Below are 16241 nucleotides of genomic sequence, written 5' to 3' on the forward strand. Positions count from 1 at the left end.
GAGCTAGAGGGGTTGACTGATGAAGTCAAGGACGCAAAGGACGAGGCAGAACTACAAACCACCTTAGAAGAGAAATGCCATCTGCCGAAAGGTTGAATTAATGCGCAAAGAAACGCGCTAAGCACAAATTATTGCTCAAAACCAGAGCAGCTAACAAGTATGTCGTAGAACGTGTTCCGTCTAGTGCAGATTCTAAACAATATATTTTCAATATGATTCATGAGGAAGTTAAATCAATTTTGTTAGAAATTGTTAAAAACTGGTTAAAGTATGATTATAATTACATATGTAATAAATAATAATTAAATGGTAATGCATTAAAAACACTGATCACAAGGTAACATAGCCTGCGTCGCCTCCTCCCTCTCAAGTGTGTTTTTAAAACATTGCTGCAGTGTTGGACATTCTTGAATTATTCTAATACTCAGGGGTGGCGCGAGTTCAACTCATAGCTGCTATGGCAGAGCATAATAGAGGTGAGTACGGAAACAAAATAACTAACATTTACCGAGAATAATAAATACAACACTGGTAGTACTAGCCTCATTTACCAAGTATTTATTAGCCGCTCTCGGCCATGGTTCTCAGTTTTCACTACATTACAGAGATACTGGTAGTGACACAAATAGTAATAATCCCCAATAATTACGAGATGTTGAGACAAAATTTCATTTAATTTAAATTCTCTTGGTCAAAATTCAGCAGATGACCTCTAACCGCCACTAGGCTACACCTCAAGTTTGATTATTATACCACATCAGTAATCAGCACACCTTAATATATGTAAATCAAAGCATATCCTGACAGTATTAGATTATAAAACCTGTTCTCTAAGGAGCTCCTTATCATAAGGGGATATTACGGGAGGGGGGGGGGGGGTATTAACAGTTGACTAGTATCACTGAGGCGAAGAGCTGCTCCTGGCCCAAGTCTCGCCACTGCTTCAGATGCTGTCTCCAATGACGTCACTCCCTCACCAGTTGTCCTCCGATGTTGGGTGCACCCTTCAATCTACTCCACTTTCCAATAGCCTCGGTGGGTATTCACTGGCGTCATATTCCAGCTTCCTCACAGCCGAGCCCACCACTACTGGGCTTCCTCGTAAGTGTCACAGGTCGCGTTCCCGGGGGCCCTTCCGGAACCCACTCTGCCTAAGCTGTTGTAAAAGCTTTTCGCTCTACTAGCCTACTCGCCATCCTCGTGTAGCTGTTGGGAAAGTTGCTTCACACACTAACAAGCTACACTAGCGCCGAGAACCCCACAACCACTGTCACTACTTGTTGGCCAATATTTAACACTAACCATCTCTGCTGACCAATAGTTTCTCGACTCGAGCGAACTCCTCATTAATCACTGCCTTGCCGCATCAGTGTAATGTTTCCTGTCACTGCAATTTTTTGACTGAAAATTGCAGTGACAGGAAACATTACACTGATGGAATTTTACATTACAATTTTTCAGTGAAAATTGTCACTGGTGTGACGGAGTTTACCCCCCTTGTAATTCTCCCACGCCTGCAGTAAGAGTCATGTCTGCTTTTCCCAAGCGTTCTCTACGTTGCAGGCTACAATTTGATATATGGGAGAGAGTGAAGTGTTCTCGGAGAGCCGAGAAATTTGTGAAATAGTAATATTTTGGCCTGTGGTTTAGGCCCTTTAGGGAGCCAAGATGGCTCTTACCTCTCTGATCTCCCGCCAAAACCGTGTGACGTCAGTGGCACCGGATTGGTCACCGACAGCAGTGTGGCACCGGGAGCCAATGAAAACCTCCCGTAGCAAAGGTGACGTCACGAAGGAAGGGGGTCCGGCCAGCGCGCCGGGCTGGCGCCAGCAGTCAGACACGACACGTCATAGAGGTCGGACGTGCGACGAGTGGTCCTGTCTGTCGGACAGCTGTTTCCCACTACCGTGGATTTACGCGTCACCTGAAGTCCGCCAGTACTCTGAGAAGTCTTCCCTAGTTCATGTGTTGAACCAGAAGAGGGAATTGACGGTTATTTGAGCAACAAGTGCTCCAGTCAGGTACTGTGCCAGTAGCAGTGAAGCCGTGCAGTGACGTATGTTGACGTCTGTGGCAATTCACCAGTTCGTGACAGCGTAGTGGCTGACAGAGCCACTGGGTAGCTGAGGAAGAGAGGACTATTTGGGGAAACCGAACGACTGTAGCTGAGACGTAGGCGACAGCCGTTGCTGGGAGAAGACGACGGCCAGGAGACCGACTCCAACCTTCAAGAAGTCAAGGAGGAGGACGGACCTGCAGTGAGGAGGCACGGAGACGACGCGCTAAACGGTGGGACGACGAGAGGCTCTGGTAGGACACGACGACGTGTAGTGTGGGGGCGTTCCCGACACGAGGACCAGGAGCTACATCTCGACTCTCATCGGAGGATAGGGTGAAGTAGGTGGTTCTAGTTCCCTCCCCATTCCCCTTTAGTTAGCTATATTATTTGGCTATATTATCTAGCCTGAAGATTTTATATGTCGTGAGCAAGTCTCACCTATGTCACGGTAAAGCACCAGTGTGCTAGACAGTACTATCAAGAGTACTTGTAATATTCATGTTGATTATTGGTGTGTACAGACACCAGGAACCAGTGATAAATTTACTGTGTTGTGTATATCTTTCTATAGATTTTGATATGAACATATAGTGGTAAATTATATATAAGATTATGCCAGTATTTGGAGGTTAGGCTATGTGCCCAGAAACTATTTATTTTCCATGTATTGATGATTGATTTATATACCATATATATGTCTATGTTCATTCAGTGAATAATCATTTGTGAGTACAGTGAATTATTGCGTTATCGCCAACGAGAGAAAGTGCTGAAAACTCCAGTGTTAATAGTTTATAATATATTGTTGAGTGAAGAACAATGTGATGCCATTACAGTGAATCATTGTAGAATTGATTGTAGAAAAGACTGTTTGAGCCTGAGTACAGTGTAACTAAGTAATTCGGTTTATTTGTGCCAATATCGAGTGTGCGAGTTTCTAGTAATATTGGAGAATTTAAAGAAACCGCGCGCGTGAATCTAGCAAACAAGCAAATTTCGCGCGGAAAGTCCATTGCGATCAGCTGTTCTTGACACTTGAGGAGGGGGAGGTGTTGCCACCTAATGATCGCGGACTATTCGTGGGAACTTCCGGCCGCGTCAGGATTTGCCGATTTATTTGTTGCTGTTTGGCTTTGTGACATCTTTCATACATTTTAAGTAAAATACAAAACTATCTTAGTGTTTTTATCATCCCCTCCATTGATCTTGTGGCTATATTATACTGGTAAATATAGAGTGATAACAATAAGTACCTGCCTGATTCCTGATCTTTGAGTGTGACCTTGCCAAGGCTACCACTGAATACACCAGTCCACTGAGGGTGTTACTGGCCACCTTAAACACCAGTTGGCGATCTTGTGAATAACCGTAGAGCCCTATTGTTGGGGAGGGCACACGACGGTCGATGTGATCGAGTCGTGTTCTCACTCTTTCTTAATAAGAGGCCGTTAAGATTGACTGGGAGACTCTCCTGGCGTGCAGTGGCGCCGTGAGGATCGAGGGAAGACCCGCGGGGCTACGGTGAGTTACCTTGAGCATAACTATTGCTCACCCCAGAGTAAGGGTAGAGAATAATAGAGAGGTGGAAACCCCCAACACTGGCCACTTCCACACCGGCACTTCGTGTGCACTGGCCGACTCCCTCACTTCTTCGGGACTGCGTTGAGGACCTGGAGGGTGACTACACTGCCCACAGTTACTCTTGGGGTTGTGGCTGATGTCCTTGGTCACTTCATTAAGCTGTGGAGCGACCCCGCACTAGGCCCTCCTGCACAGCCTCTTCCATCCCATATACCTCTTCAAAATGTCATCAGCCGCCCCTCACGTAAAGCAGAGGTCTATTGCTGTCTCTTTAAAGCTACACTTTACAGGACAAAAGGTAATCCAGCAAAAATCTTTGAGCACTCACGTGTACGTCGTTCCTCGTCCAAGTCTGAGATAACAGTTACATCGTCAGGACCTTTGAGCTGTCTCGTAGCTCGGCTCGCCCAAAATAATCGGAAGGTACAGCCCTGCACTTTTCCTATTGATTAGAGGAAGGTGCAGGGCTGTAGCCAATCACGTCTCTCGTTGCATCCCGGGTATGCCAGTGTCACCGCCCTAGATGGGAACCAACTCCCCTACAACTGTCACAGAAGCCAAATTTGGAGTACTAGGCTAATACCTTCCCTTAAACAAAATCGTACAACTCGCACTTTCCCACAAACTTAAACATTCTCTGGGCCATCTAGCACATTTGTAGGGTGGATATCAATGACTGTGGGGAAGGCCTGAATTAGACAAATCAAAATATTCTACATGGTGCAATTTCAGAAGCTGTTTCATGCATCATTTCATCTCTGGCCTGCGTGTGCTGCTAAAAATCTTGTTTTCATAACCATATCTTTACATTTAAGTCATTGAAGGCTGGTGCAATCCCCGTTTTTCTATTACTCCCTTTCATCTATGTAAGTGGCTCGTAATTGGTCAAATTCTTGAACCATCTCACTGATTCTGATGTTGCAGTTGCTGTGTTGTGGTCACTGTACGTCTTTGGCATTCCCCTCTCAATTATTTGCTTAATCTGTGCTAAACTAGTATGTAAATGTCTAGATTTTTCTCTTTGTTGCAAGTTAGCTTAAGTATCCTACAATCTTAATTGTCGAGTGTTCACATTAATGCTATGACATTTGTAGTCAGATGAATGTTGCAATGTCTGTTCAACAAGAGCAGGTTCCAAAGCCTTTTGAATGGCTAGCATTTTTGTAAGGTAGAACACCTGTTTGAGTCTCTCCAACTAGCTACAGAATTTACTGCCTTAACTGCAGCTCCGGATTCTTGTCCCTGCTGGTCTACTGATCCGTCAGTGAAGTGAATCTGTCAGGTAAGTTTGCTTCGTATTCATCTGTGCAATGAAACAACAGATCGGGATTAGGCCGATTATTTTTTTCTTAAAGAGCAATGATCTTAAAGTCTGCTGGCAGATGGATTACCAAGGGGCCTACATAAAGAAGTCTGCATGTATTTCGTCGACAACCCACTCAGTGATTGTATTTGTGACCTCTTATGTATGATGTGTTTATTGCACAATGGGTCCACGTGCTGGAGTCTGAAGCTCTTCTGTTCCGAGTTGGTGCTCCAGTGATTATAATTTCAAGTGAACCGATTCTTTGTCTAATCATTATCTTGGTCAATGCATCAAGCCCATTTACCGTTATTTCAACCGATGTTAGTTTTAATTCTAGTCTTAGGCTTAATATTTTCGTTCATCTAGGCGCTCCTGTTATGTCTCACATTACAAAATTTTGAACAACCTCAACCTGTGCCCATTGGCCAACCCGTCCTCGACTAAAGTCCATTACATCCAGCGGGCGAACCCACAGATGCACTCCAAAATTTTTACATGCTGTTCATTGAAAACGGAAATTCTCAAAGATAAATTAATATAATATAATAGCAAATTGTGCATATATAGGCATAGGTTAGGTTAGGTGTTTAGGTTCTGTTGATTATTTGTATTTGTAGTACGTGGGTGAAGCATTTACAGCGTTGTGGTTCGAACAAAATTCGTCAGGGAAGCACTTGTTCCGGAAGTGTTCGAATGAAATCGGTTGCGATTCGTGCGTATTCCGTTTTTCATTCATAAACAGGGGGCTTTGGCAGATGCATGGAATCACTTTTGGGTCTGTTTGGAGGATCGGCTGATTGGCCAGGAGGAAGAATGATTAAGGAAAACGCTGTATAAGCAACTAAGGAACGAACGACGCATTTTTAAAACATTAACACTGTCCAGCTCCTAGACTGTGTCATGTGATTGCTCTTATTGTGATGATAATGCTCAGTCGCCATGTACCATGTGATAATTGCTCAGTCGCAATTATGCCTTCTGATATTGAATTTACTGGCCGAATGTCATTTTAGAATTAATCCCCCGAAGATACCAGAGTTGTGTAACCCACCGAAGGTTAATGTCGTGAATGCGTAGGTGCCTGTCTGGAGTGTTGTCACCTTGTTTCATTGCCTTAGTTTTCTGTGCAGATATGTTTAGCCCTAAAATGCTGCATTCGGCGGTTACTTTATCTAGTGCTACTTGTGCTTTATTCGAGAGTGAAGGACCTTTGGCGACTAATGCTGTATCAGCATAGCTTTCTAATTTAACTCCTGCAAATGCCATGGCATGGTAGCTTGTTATCATTATTAACATATTTAGGTACATCTGCATTTATGCAGCTATCCTAGACAATATGATGGAAGAGTACAGTGTGTCAAAAAGCTAGCTACGTGATGGTTAAATCCCCATCACACAGGATGGTTAGTCATTTGGGGCCATATGTGCAGTAGCCTGCACTGGCAAATTTTGGGTGCATTATTAGGATATCCTCAAGAACACGAGTGTGAATAAAGTTATTGCAAATCTCCAGGTACCTCATGCTAAAGGATCTGAATGGTCTGATAACTGGGCATTCGGTGATGTGTGCGCAAGATCATACCCCAGTTCCTACTCACAGTTTGCGTCTGGAGTGCTCAGGATTGGGAGATCTGTCACGTGTAGCCACCTGCCACAGGTAACTAACCCAACCTGATCCTGGCAACCAATGTGTCGCACAGTCTGGTGGACGTTTAGTACTGCCCATAAGCATAGGTTTCAGTTTCAGATCTGAACAAATAACTTTTTATTCTGGTGCTTTCAGGTTGTTGGGAGTAATTTCTCTCCTATCAGACCCGAGTGTTTGGAACAATATAGTTTTGACAGCAGAGATGGGGATACCCAGGTCTAATTTAACTTCATCTTTGTTACACGCTATTTTGGCTGCTATGTCATTATGATGGCTTATATTTATGTGAGCATTATAATGGCTTATATATGTGTGATGGTATTCATGCAAAGTTTATTCAAAACCCTTTACTTTGTGCAGCGATTAGGTCATTTAAAAGTTTTTTTTTTTTTTTTTTTATTTTTATAAAAGAATACACAATGTACAAAACAGACACCCGCCGAAAGAACAAGTTAAGAACATACACAGGACAACATAACAAAGGAGTAAACCACGGATACACTAAACATACCCAACAAAAACCAAGAAATAAAACACATGACACAAGGCACAAAAAAAGAGAACCCAGAAACGGGGACAGTATTTACCACAAAAAACAGAACATGACATAAATAGCACACAATAGAAATAACATAAAACATAGGCACATCCACACAACCTTAAGTACAGAAATACAAAAGGAGAACGCACATACAAGCCCAGCCCAACAACCCAAACACAGGTGCATAAAAGTACAGAACAACAGGCCTTCGAAACCCCTAAGAGGCAAAATTACAAAACGACATTAAACAAAAAACATGGAAATACAGAACATTGAAAGTCAAACAGAAATAACTGAGTACAATTCTTGTTTCTTACTCCGTTTCCTCATGCATAATTAAAAAGACATAATACAAAGGCAGAACACAAAACACAAATCAAGAAAGAACAGATAAATAATACATAAATAGCCCAAGGCAAAGTACATGGCACATAAAAAGAGAAATAACAATCAGTAATGGCAAAAAGAACACTCATAACACAGGAACAGTAGTACATGAAAAGGGGTCGAGGGGGGGAGGACAAAACATAAACCCGGGCACCCCAACACCCACACAGAAAATCACAAAAGACAGAAGAGGCACGCTCCAAAGACATAGGAGCATATAAGCATACATACCATAAAGAACAAAAATGCACAAACCATAAAACCCATACAAGGCAAACAAAAAGGCCCACGCAGGAGCCAGGGAAAACATAAAAACCACACCCACACACAAGCACACCCAAACGAACACACCCACGGGAGCAACCACAACAGAAACAAAACAACCACACACACACACACACACACCATCCAACAGGCCCAACTGGACCCCAAGATCATTTAAACCACGAACATGCAAAGACGCACAGACAACAGAGGGTGCCATCGGGAGAACCTCAGGACACCCCCAACCCAACGCATCCCCCAGGGGACACAACCGCACCCGCAGCGGGAGCCACATCCACACCACCAGGCTCAACCCCCTGCCGCACCCTGGAAGACGACCGGCCAGGAACCGCCTTCAAAATCACAGGGGAGACACCATACGAAGAGGGCGCCCCAGGCGTCGAGGACACCATCCACAGTTTTTCCCCTGCCTCCGCCGCCCCGAGCCCGACACCACGCTCAATGCCCCGCTCATCCCCAGATCCCGCTTCCGAAGGGGGAGGAGGAACCACTGGAGAAGCGGAGGGAGGAGCACCAGCCAAAGGCACACCACCCGAAGCCTCGATCCTCTTCCCAGGGGGGCCCCTGCTGTGCGACCGATCCCTCGGAGCGCGCTTTCGTCGAGGAACAGAAGAGCCCAATGCAACCACAGGAGGCACAGCACAAGCGACAGCAGGCGGCTGCGCCACGGCACCAGCATCAGGAACACCGCTAGGCTGGCCGTCAGGAGACACAGTAACAACACAGCCCCTGGCCTCGGGAAGCACACTGGCCACTGCACACGGGTCGCCCGCCGGCACCACACCACACACGTCGGATTTCAAAGAGACACTTGGGTCGCGATGTACCTCCGCCACCACCAGCAGAGGCGCACCCGAAGCAGGAGCCGCGAGAGCATCAGAGTCAACAGACAGAGCAGAGGACCCAGCAGCAGACGGAGAGGTAGGGACAGCTGGGGACGACGCCTCCAGAGGCACACCCACAGAGCCCGGGCCCACTGGGGGCGCCCCAGCCTCCGGCAGAAGTGGAAAATCATCCGCATGGAAAACTGATGGGTCCTCCGGGCGAGGGGCACGGCAAGCTGCAGCGAAATGGCCTACCTCACCACACCGGAAACAGGAGCGAGTCTGCCCCTGGTAGAACACACGCACATAAAACCCACACACAGCCACCCGAGAGGGAATAGCCCCAGAGAGCCGCATGCGCAAAGTACGGGCACCCATACGGAGCCCCTTCAGGCGCCCACTAAGCAGACAGGCATGACGCTGCCCCACCACCTCACCATACCGACGGAACGCGGCGGACAGCTCATCCTCAGGAAACTGCACCGGCGCACCATGAACGCTCACATACGTCAGGGGGCCCCACGGATCGGAGACCTCCACCGTCACAGCAGAACCTGGAAGTACATGCGTCCGTGTACCCCATCGACGCACAAACAGCTGATACACCTGCGCCGAGGAGAACGTCACCGCCACCCGGGTAGGGGAAAGTTTCTCAACACCGTAGAGATCTTGGTACTCCACACGCATGACGTCCATAAGGGCAACCTCCACCAAGGGCCAGTCAACGGGGGCCGAGAAATCAAGTCGGGCGGTGTCGACCCGGCGAACACGGCCACCACTAGTCGACGCCATGACACCCGCCAGGCCCCGGCCAATGGCCGCACCACACCGTCAACAAGACGACCACCACGCAGCAGTTACAGGTCAACACTGACAGCCCGGGCCGAACGTCAGCGCCCTCCGGTAGCAGAGCGGCGACTCCGGTCATTTAAAAGTGGTAGTATGAGGCTCTTGCCGTCGACCTTCCAGAAGTTTTCGATTGCTTGAAGACCAGACTTTGATCACTAAATATTTTTCTTCCTCCTATGTTTTTTAATGTACTGGTAGCTAGTTCAAGTGCTGCTAGTTCTGCTTGTGTGGAGTACAGCCAGTTGTTTAACCGGACACCGACAGTCTGTGTGCATGTGTTATTTCTATAAAACATTTATGTTGCGGCAATCCGTCCAGTAGAAGATTGGACAGTACCGTCGGGGCAGACAGTGCTCGTGAGATCTTAAATTTTTTATGAAGGAGGCAATTGTTTCAAGTGTAATTTTTTTGAGAAGAGTAAGTTTCTCATTACCCTTCTTGGTGACTGGTGTGTATGACACCAGAATGGTGAGGTACAGATGAAGAGGCATATCGGAGACAAGTAGACTGAATGTAAAAGGAATGTCGAGTTTGATGAGATTGTAGGCACTTTTGCTCAGCCATTAATCACAAAAGGCCTGAGTCTGTAAGTTGGCAACAGTCATTAGGGTGTTAACAACACTGAATAATGTCAGAGTAATGCAGGAGATGCAGAGTTTCTCATAACTAAGGCGAAAGTTAGGATGGCAAAAGGACCATAGCAGAGGAGGACTCCTCGAAGAGTTCCACTCTCATACAAGTGTTGTCTCGCACCTGGCCTTGCAGCTTTACTAAAGCATATGTGCCTGTGCCTAAGAGTCAATGTCTACAAAATAATAATTATTATATAATCAATGCAGTCCGATTTGCAATGTCTACTAGCGAAGTGGAGAATATGTAAGTCGATTCCATAGATAAGTTCTACTAAGACAGGTAACACCAACAGAAATTGATTCTGCATTGATTATTTATGCCGGTTTCTGGTGGTGTCTGAATGCATCTCTGCCATCCAGTATTTCGTTGTTGCTACATATCAAACTGCACTGATTGTTCATGTCTGTCTCTTGAATTACAAGATATCATTGATTCTGAGTGGCTACTGCTTCCTGCAGCTGCTTTTGTGGATCGTTATGGTCTGATGTCTTTACTACCAGACTCTTATTGGTGGTCTGTCCATGTCGTGTTTGTCCTCTTGTGCTCCGTCTTTTCTCATACCGTTGCTTATGTAACTGTGGTCTAATGCACGACCGTGTCTATTATTACACGTGATTTATCGAGTCTTGTTGGGAGAGTCTGCGTTATCTGTAAGCACTTAATAATGGTCTTAAGCCATGATCTTCACAATGTTTCACAGGACCTCTGTAAAACCTCTGGACCTCTGTAAAACTGTAAGTCTTGTGTTGACTCAAAGTAATTGTATTTTGACCAATCCACACTAGAAAATGAAGGGACGACGACGTTTCGGTCCGTTTTGGATGATTCTCAAGTCGATTGTCTTAATCGACTTGAGAATGGTCCAGAATAGACCGAAGTGTCGTCGTCCCTTCATTATCTAGTGTGTGGATTGGTCAAAATACTTCATTCCCGTTATTGTGAATCATCGGCTGCTAATTGTATTTTGTTACCTTGTATTTCTGCAGTGTTTTTGTTTATTATCCTATTTGGAGTTGAGCCGGGGAAATTGTGTTCCGAGTACACGTTTTTGTCGTGGCTGTGCACGAGTGTTCCAGACGTTGGTGTTTGTGTATGTTGTGCTGGTCGTCTGATTATCCTGACTTCAGCTGTCTGTACCTTTTCTTTCCGTGTGGCTCAGGTTGTTCTCCAAGCACGATGTTTGCCGCCATAACTTGGACATTTGGCGGCTGTGGTCTGGGTTGCCTTGTGCTTTGCTATAATGTCTTTGGTTGGATGCCTCAGGCTGTACACTCCGCATCTCTCCTCCTCGGTGCAGCGTGTTTGATGGAGGCCGTATTTATGACATCTGAAGCCGCGCAGGGGTTCCGAGACGTATGGTCTCTGTACATTCTCCAACTTCCATGACCGAATGTTTCTGGCGCACATCCCATGACGGTCACAAGAACCTGACGTGTAGCTGCTTTTGTATATTTTTGTGAGCCATCATTCTGCATTCAAGATCTGCTTGCGTTTTAGTATTGGATCTAGTGTTACGTCTACTGGGTATCCCAACAGCAAGACTCATGCGCATCTTTCTGAAGGGTCCAGCTTGAGCAAGCACACAGATTTTCCTTGCAGGAATATTACCATTTCTAGATAAATTGCAGTCTTTTGGTCTGGTTGTGTCATTATAATTTATTCTTTTAGGTTGACTGAGATGGGAATTTTGAGCTCGGGTTGCCTCTTCCGTTGCCGTTACTACTCCATATGTTATAGGAAAGTTGGCTGTGCATTATCTTGAATTTGGGAAAATGTGCCGAGTCTGACAGTGGATGGTGTATGACTGGTGTTATCCTCTCTAGGTTCATTATATCTGGTGTCTTGCTGGTAAAAATACTTCGTGTAGCCTTGATAGCAGTTTCCTTCTCTACTTGCTGTTCCTCGGTGCACTATCCTTTGTTGTCAGGAAAAGGCTTCCATTTCCCCTTTCTCCTGAACTTCTCCATGTCGTTTCCCCATAGTAAGGACAGATTCACTGCCCTCCCTAATCTCCAAGTCACTCGTAGGTCTGGAGAAATTTATTTCACTCCAACGGAGGTCTAAAGTGATTTTAACATTGTAATCAGGGATACCTAACACCTAATTGAGCTGTTTGGTCTACCTTTCACAGGCAAGCTCAATGCACCTTGTAAAATGCCCCTTTGTGGCACTACCCACAGGGTATCGCCTCGCCCTTCAGGGTATGACTAAGTGACCTGGTCAGTGGTAATGCCCTCACACAAAATAATAGGTCATGGGAGCTGAGCTACCAGACCACTGTGGTAACTGTGGGTCTCCTGCATAAGGTGCAAACAGCAAATAGTCAACAACTGTATTTATAAAAGAATTGCAGACGAAACCTTCAACGTTCCTTCCAAACAAGATATGATCAGAGTTTTGGTACTAATTGGTTGTTCCTCACAAAACAGCGAGGATTTGATCTCATAACTGCTCAAAGTCTGAAGTTTTCCATAGAACAAACCCGTGTGTCCTCTGCTGTACCAGTGGCGAGTCTCACGGCTTGTGATAGGCTCATCCTAGTAATGTAGGTCATTATGAGCTTTAGCCACAGCCTATAGTTCTTAGTTACCTCTACCTCTCGCCTGATGCTTCACTACTCTTAATTTGTATTATAGCTTCACTCAATTCTTAATGGATAGACCAAGTTATGGTATGCTTTTATTAGTGCCTTGGCCTTGACACATACCAAACATCCATGATCCCTCCCAATTATTAAAAATTTCTAGAACATCACGCACTTCCGGCGGCACGCACTCCGGGCCCCACACACTCCCGAAGGCCCGACACACACATGCAGTCAACATGTTACATCAACAGCTGTGCAAGTTCACTTCCTCGTATCACTGGAGATTGCTGCGAACCCAAAATGTTTCGTCTGAGAACATTTAATACAAGAACATTAAGTCCAACAGATGCTATGTAGTGATTGTCTATAAGAAGACCTCATCCAGCAGACGACCATCGTCATAACCTCGGAGAGCTCAAGAGGTTCCTGCTCATGCTAACACCGCCAGGTGATGAACATTCCTTGTCATGAGCGCTATGTGATGAGCATTCCTTGACATGAGCGCTGTGTTGAGCATTCCTTCACATGAGCGCTATGTGATGAGCATTCCTTGACATGAGCGCTATGTGATGAGCAACTGCAGCCATCGTGTTGGGTTTGAGTGTTGTGAGTGGTGAGCCGGACTACGGTGCTCACATGGCCACGTGTGCTCTTCGCCCCACAACAATGCTCAAATAATGGAGAGCAAAAGGCCTCCAGAGACAACCTATTCTCCCTTGCCAAGCTCTCCAGTAATTCACTAAAAATGCCTAAATCACCACAGAAGAAAAATTATCGACTGTGTGCTCACTTCAACCCAATTACCGGACTGGAATTGGAATTACAATGGACCGGAGTCCATACTTTCCCCAAGTACTAGTCTGGAGATAATACCAAGAAGGTGGAATTTGCTGACATTGTGTGTGGCTATGGAGGAGTGTTGGTTGTCCTTGCCCAGATTTTTCCTGACAAGCTTATGTTAGGCATGGAAATACGGGTGAAGGTGCCAGACTTTGTTGTTGACCGCATTCATGGCTTGAGAGATAAGAAGGATGTGCCTCGCGGATATCAAAATGTAGCTTGTATTCGTACTAATGCAATGAAGTACCTTCCAAATTTCTTTGAGAAAGGACATTTAAGCAAAATGTTCCTGTTTCGTCATCCACACTTCAAAAGAGCCAAGCACAAATGGAGAATTATCAATGCATCACTCCTGGCAGAATATGGTTACGTTCTGCGTGAACGGGGACCTTGTGTACACTGTGACGGATGTGAAGGACCTTCATGAGTGGATGGTTCATCATTTTACAGAACAGCCTTTATTTATTCGTGTGGATGAGAATAATTTGGCTAATGATCCAGTGGCACAGTGCCTATTTGAGAGCACCGAGGAGGGTCAGAAGGTATCCCGCAATAGTGGAGACAAGTTCCTGGCTGTTTTGTCGCAGCATGTCAGATCCAAGACAACTTAGCATTTTGGAAGTGTGTGTACAGTAACAAACTGTATCAGACGACAGACGAGTGGGCGCCTGACAGCTGAGTGGACAGCGCTTAGGATTCGTAGTCCTGAGGTTCCGGGTTCGATCCCCGGGGGCGGCGGAGACATATGGGCAAAAGTTTTTCACTCTGATGTCCCCTGTTATCTAGCAGTAAATAGGTACCTGGGAGGTAGAAAGCTGCTGTGGGCTGCTTCCTGGGGGTGTGTAACAAAAGGGAGGCCTGGTCGCGGACCGGGCCGCGGTGACGCTAGGCCCCAAAATCATATTAAGATAACCTCAAGAAAAGAGTAGTGAGGGCAGCCAAGTAACATTGTTACACATGTCCCCCACTGTGTACACCACCAACAATCTCTAGCAGCGTCATGTCCGAGTACTACAGGTACACATGTCCATTACTGTGTACACCACCAACAATCTCTAGCAGCTTCACGTCCCAGTACTACAAGTACACATGTCCACCACTGTGTACACCACCAACAATCTCTAGCAGCTTCACGCCCCAGTACTACAGGTACACATGTCCACCACTGTGTACACCACCAACAATCTCCAGCAGCTTCACGCCTCAGTACTACAGGTACAAACGTTACCATCATCCTCCTCCTGGTGGTTCCTGAACCTCGGGCAGCTGTAAGTGCTTGACCGCAGTGGTCACCCACCTGTGGTCACAGCCACCGTCTTGTGTAAATAAGGTCACCTGGGTGTGGTCACAGCCACCATCTTGTGTAAATAAAGACTCCTGGGTGTGGTTGTTGGAAATTTCCAACACTAAATACAACACTGTTGTATTCTCATTAATTACTACTAATTCTACTAATCATTGTAGTGAATAAAATTAACCCAACGTAGAGTTAGCATGTACTAATAATTACATCTGTACAATAAGGCTAGAATTCTTACGTCACCCGACGCCAGTATTGCGTCAGATTTCATTGTAATAAACACATTTATATCCAATGTGCCTGAGAATTGAATTCGATTCTCTATAATCAACGGCATTCTGTGTGATAATTAATTACAGATAAACTGATCTCCAACTAAAGCCAAATAGAGCGTTTATAGTTATAGCTGTTATCTAGTAATAAAATTAACGTCACGCGTGAATGCCCTGGAGACATTAATTCTTCTCCATTGTACGTTTACTATCATGGAACTGGCAAATAATAATATTTAACTCTTCCAAATAATAAACCTGTCCTAACCCGAGCATTTCAAGCACAACCGCGAGAAATGATAATATCCATAATAAATAATTTGGTTAATAAATGCGGGACGCGGAGCGGAGCGGAAGAAGACGCCAATCCACGTGTTGAAGCGCTCACGAGCGGACCTGTTCACGTGGTGCTCACGAGGAGACGCCATTACCCAGCCACCAGGGTAACGCTATCAAATCTCCAGAAGAAAGTCGCCACTGTGAGGTGTGAAAACCCTTGCAGACAATACCTTCACCTGGTGTCAGTGTCATTTACAGAACCTGTTAAATTTGGTTCTATGTAACCCATGTGACCGGCCAGTGGAGCGCGTCATTATCTAGGATAGACAAGTCTAGAACCTAGGACGCGACCTTCGGCAAGCCTTAACTTATACAGTGCCCATATTAGCTAAGTACCTTATCCTTGTTTGATGCATCAGATCGGGGGTGGGTTTATAGCTGGGTAGCTTGTCGTGACGACGTATAACAAAAAATCACAGGTCATATCTTTCTCTTACCATTAATATTAATTTATTGAGCATAGATATCCAGTAGTTTAATTTGTTGCTACTGGAAACATTTGTTTTTGCAGCGTGTGTGAAGAATTCTCCGAGCTGTCATTTCCCATGTTAATCAACTCCCAGTGTTCCATGACGAGTCCAGGAGAATCAGAGGAAGCGTCGTGACTAACTTCTAAGGAATCGTCATTAAGCTAAGATTCCTTTGTATTCCTCTAATTTTATTATCTGTACTCTTTTACATGCAGAACTCTGTTCATTGGATTAACATGTGTTTATTATGATCATTATTATTTATGTTCATAATCTATGTTCCCATTAATGATAACGATAATGATTTCATAAGTATTCAT

General features: G+C 45.4%; 1 pseudogene; it reads left to right on the forward strand.

Moving 5' to 3' along the window:
• The first annotated feature begins 13445 nt into the window (after positions 1–13445).
• LOC138366528 (tRNA (guanine-N(7)-)-methyltransferase-like) lies at positions 13446–14151 on the forward strand (annotated as a pseudogene).
• The last annotated feature ends 2090 nt before the right edge of the window (positions 14152–16241 follow it).

The sequence above is a fragment of the Procambarus clarkii genome, chromosome 19 (genome assembly GCF_040958095.1).
Source record: "Procambarus clarkii isolate CNS0578487 chromosome 19, FALCON_Pclarkii_2.0, whole genome shotgun sequence".
Taxonomy (NCBI): Eukaryota; Metazoa; Arthropoda; class Malacostraca; order Decapoda; family Cambaridae; genus Procambarus; species Procambarus clarkii.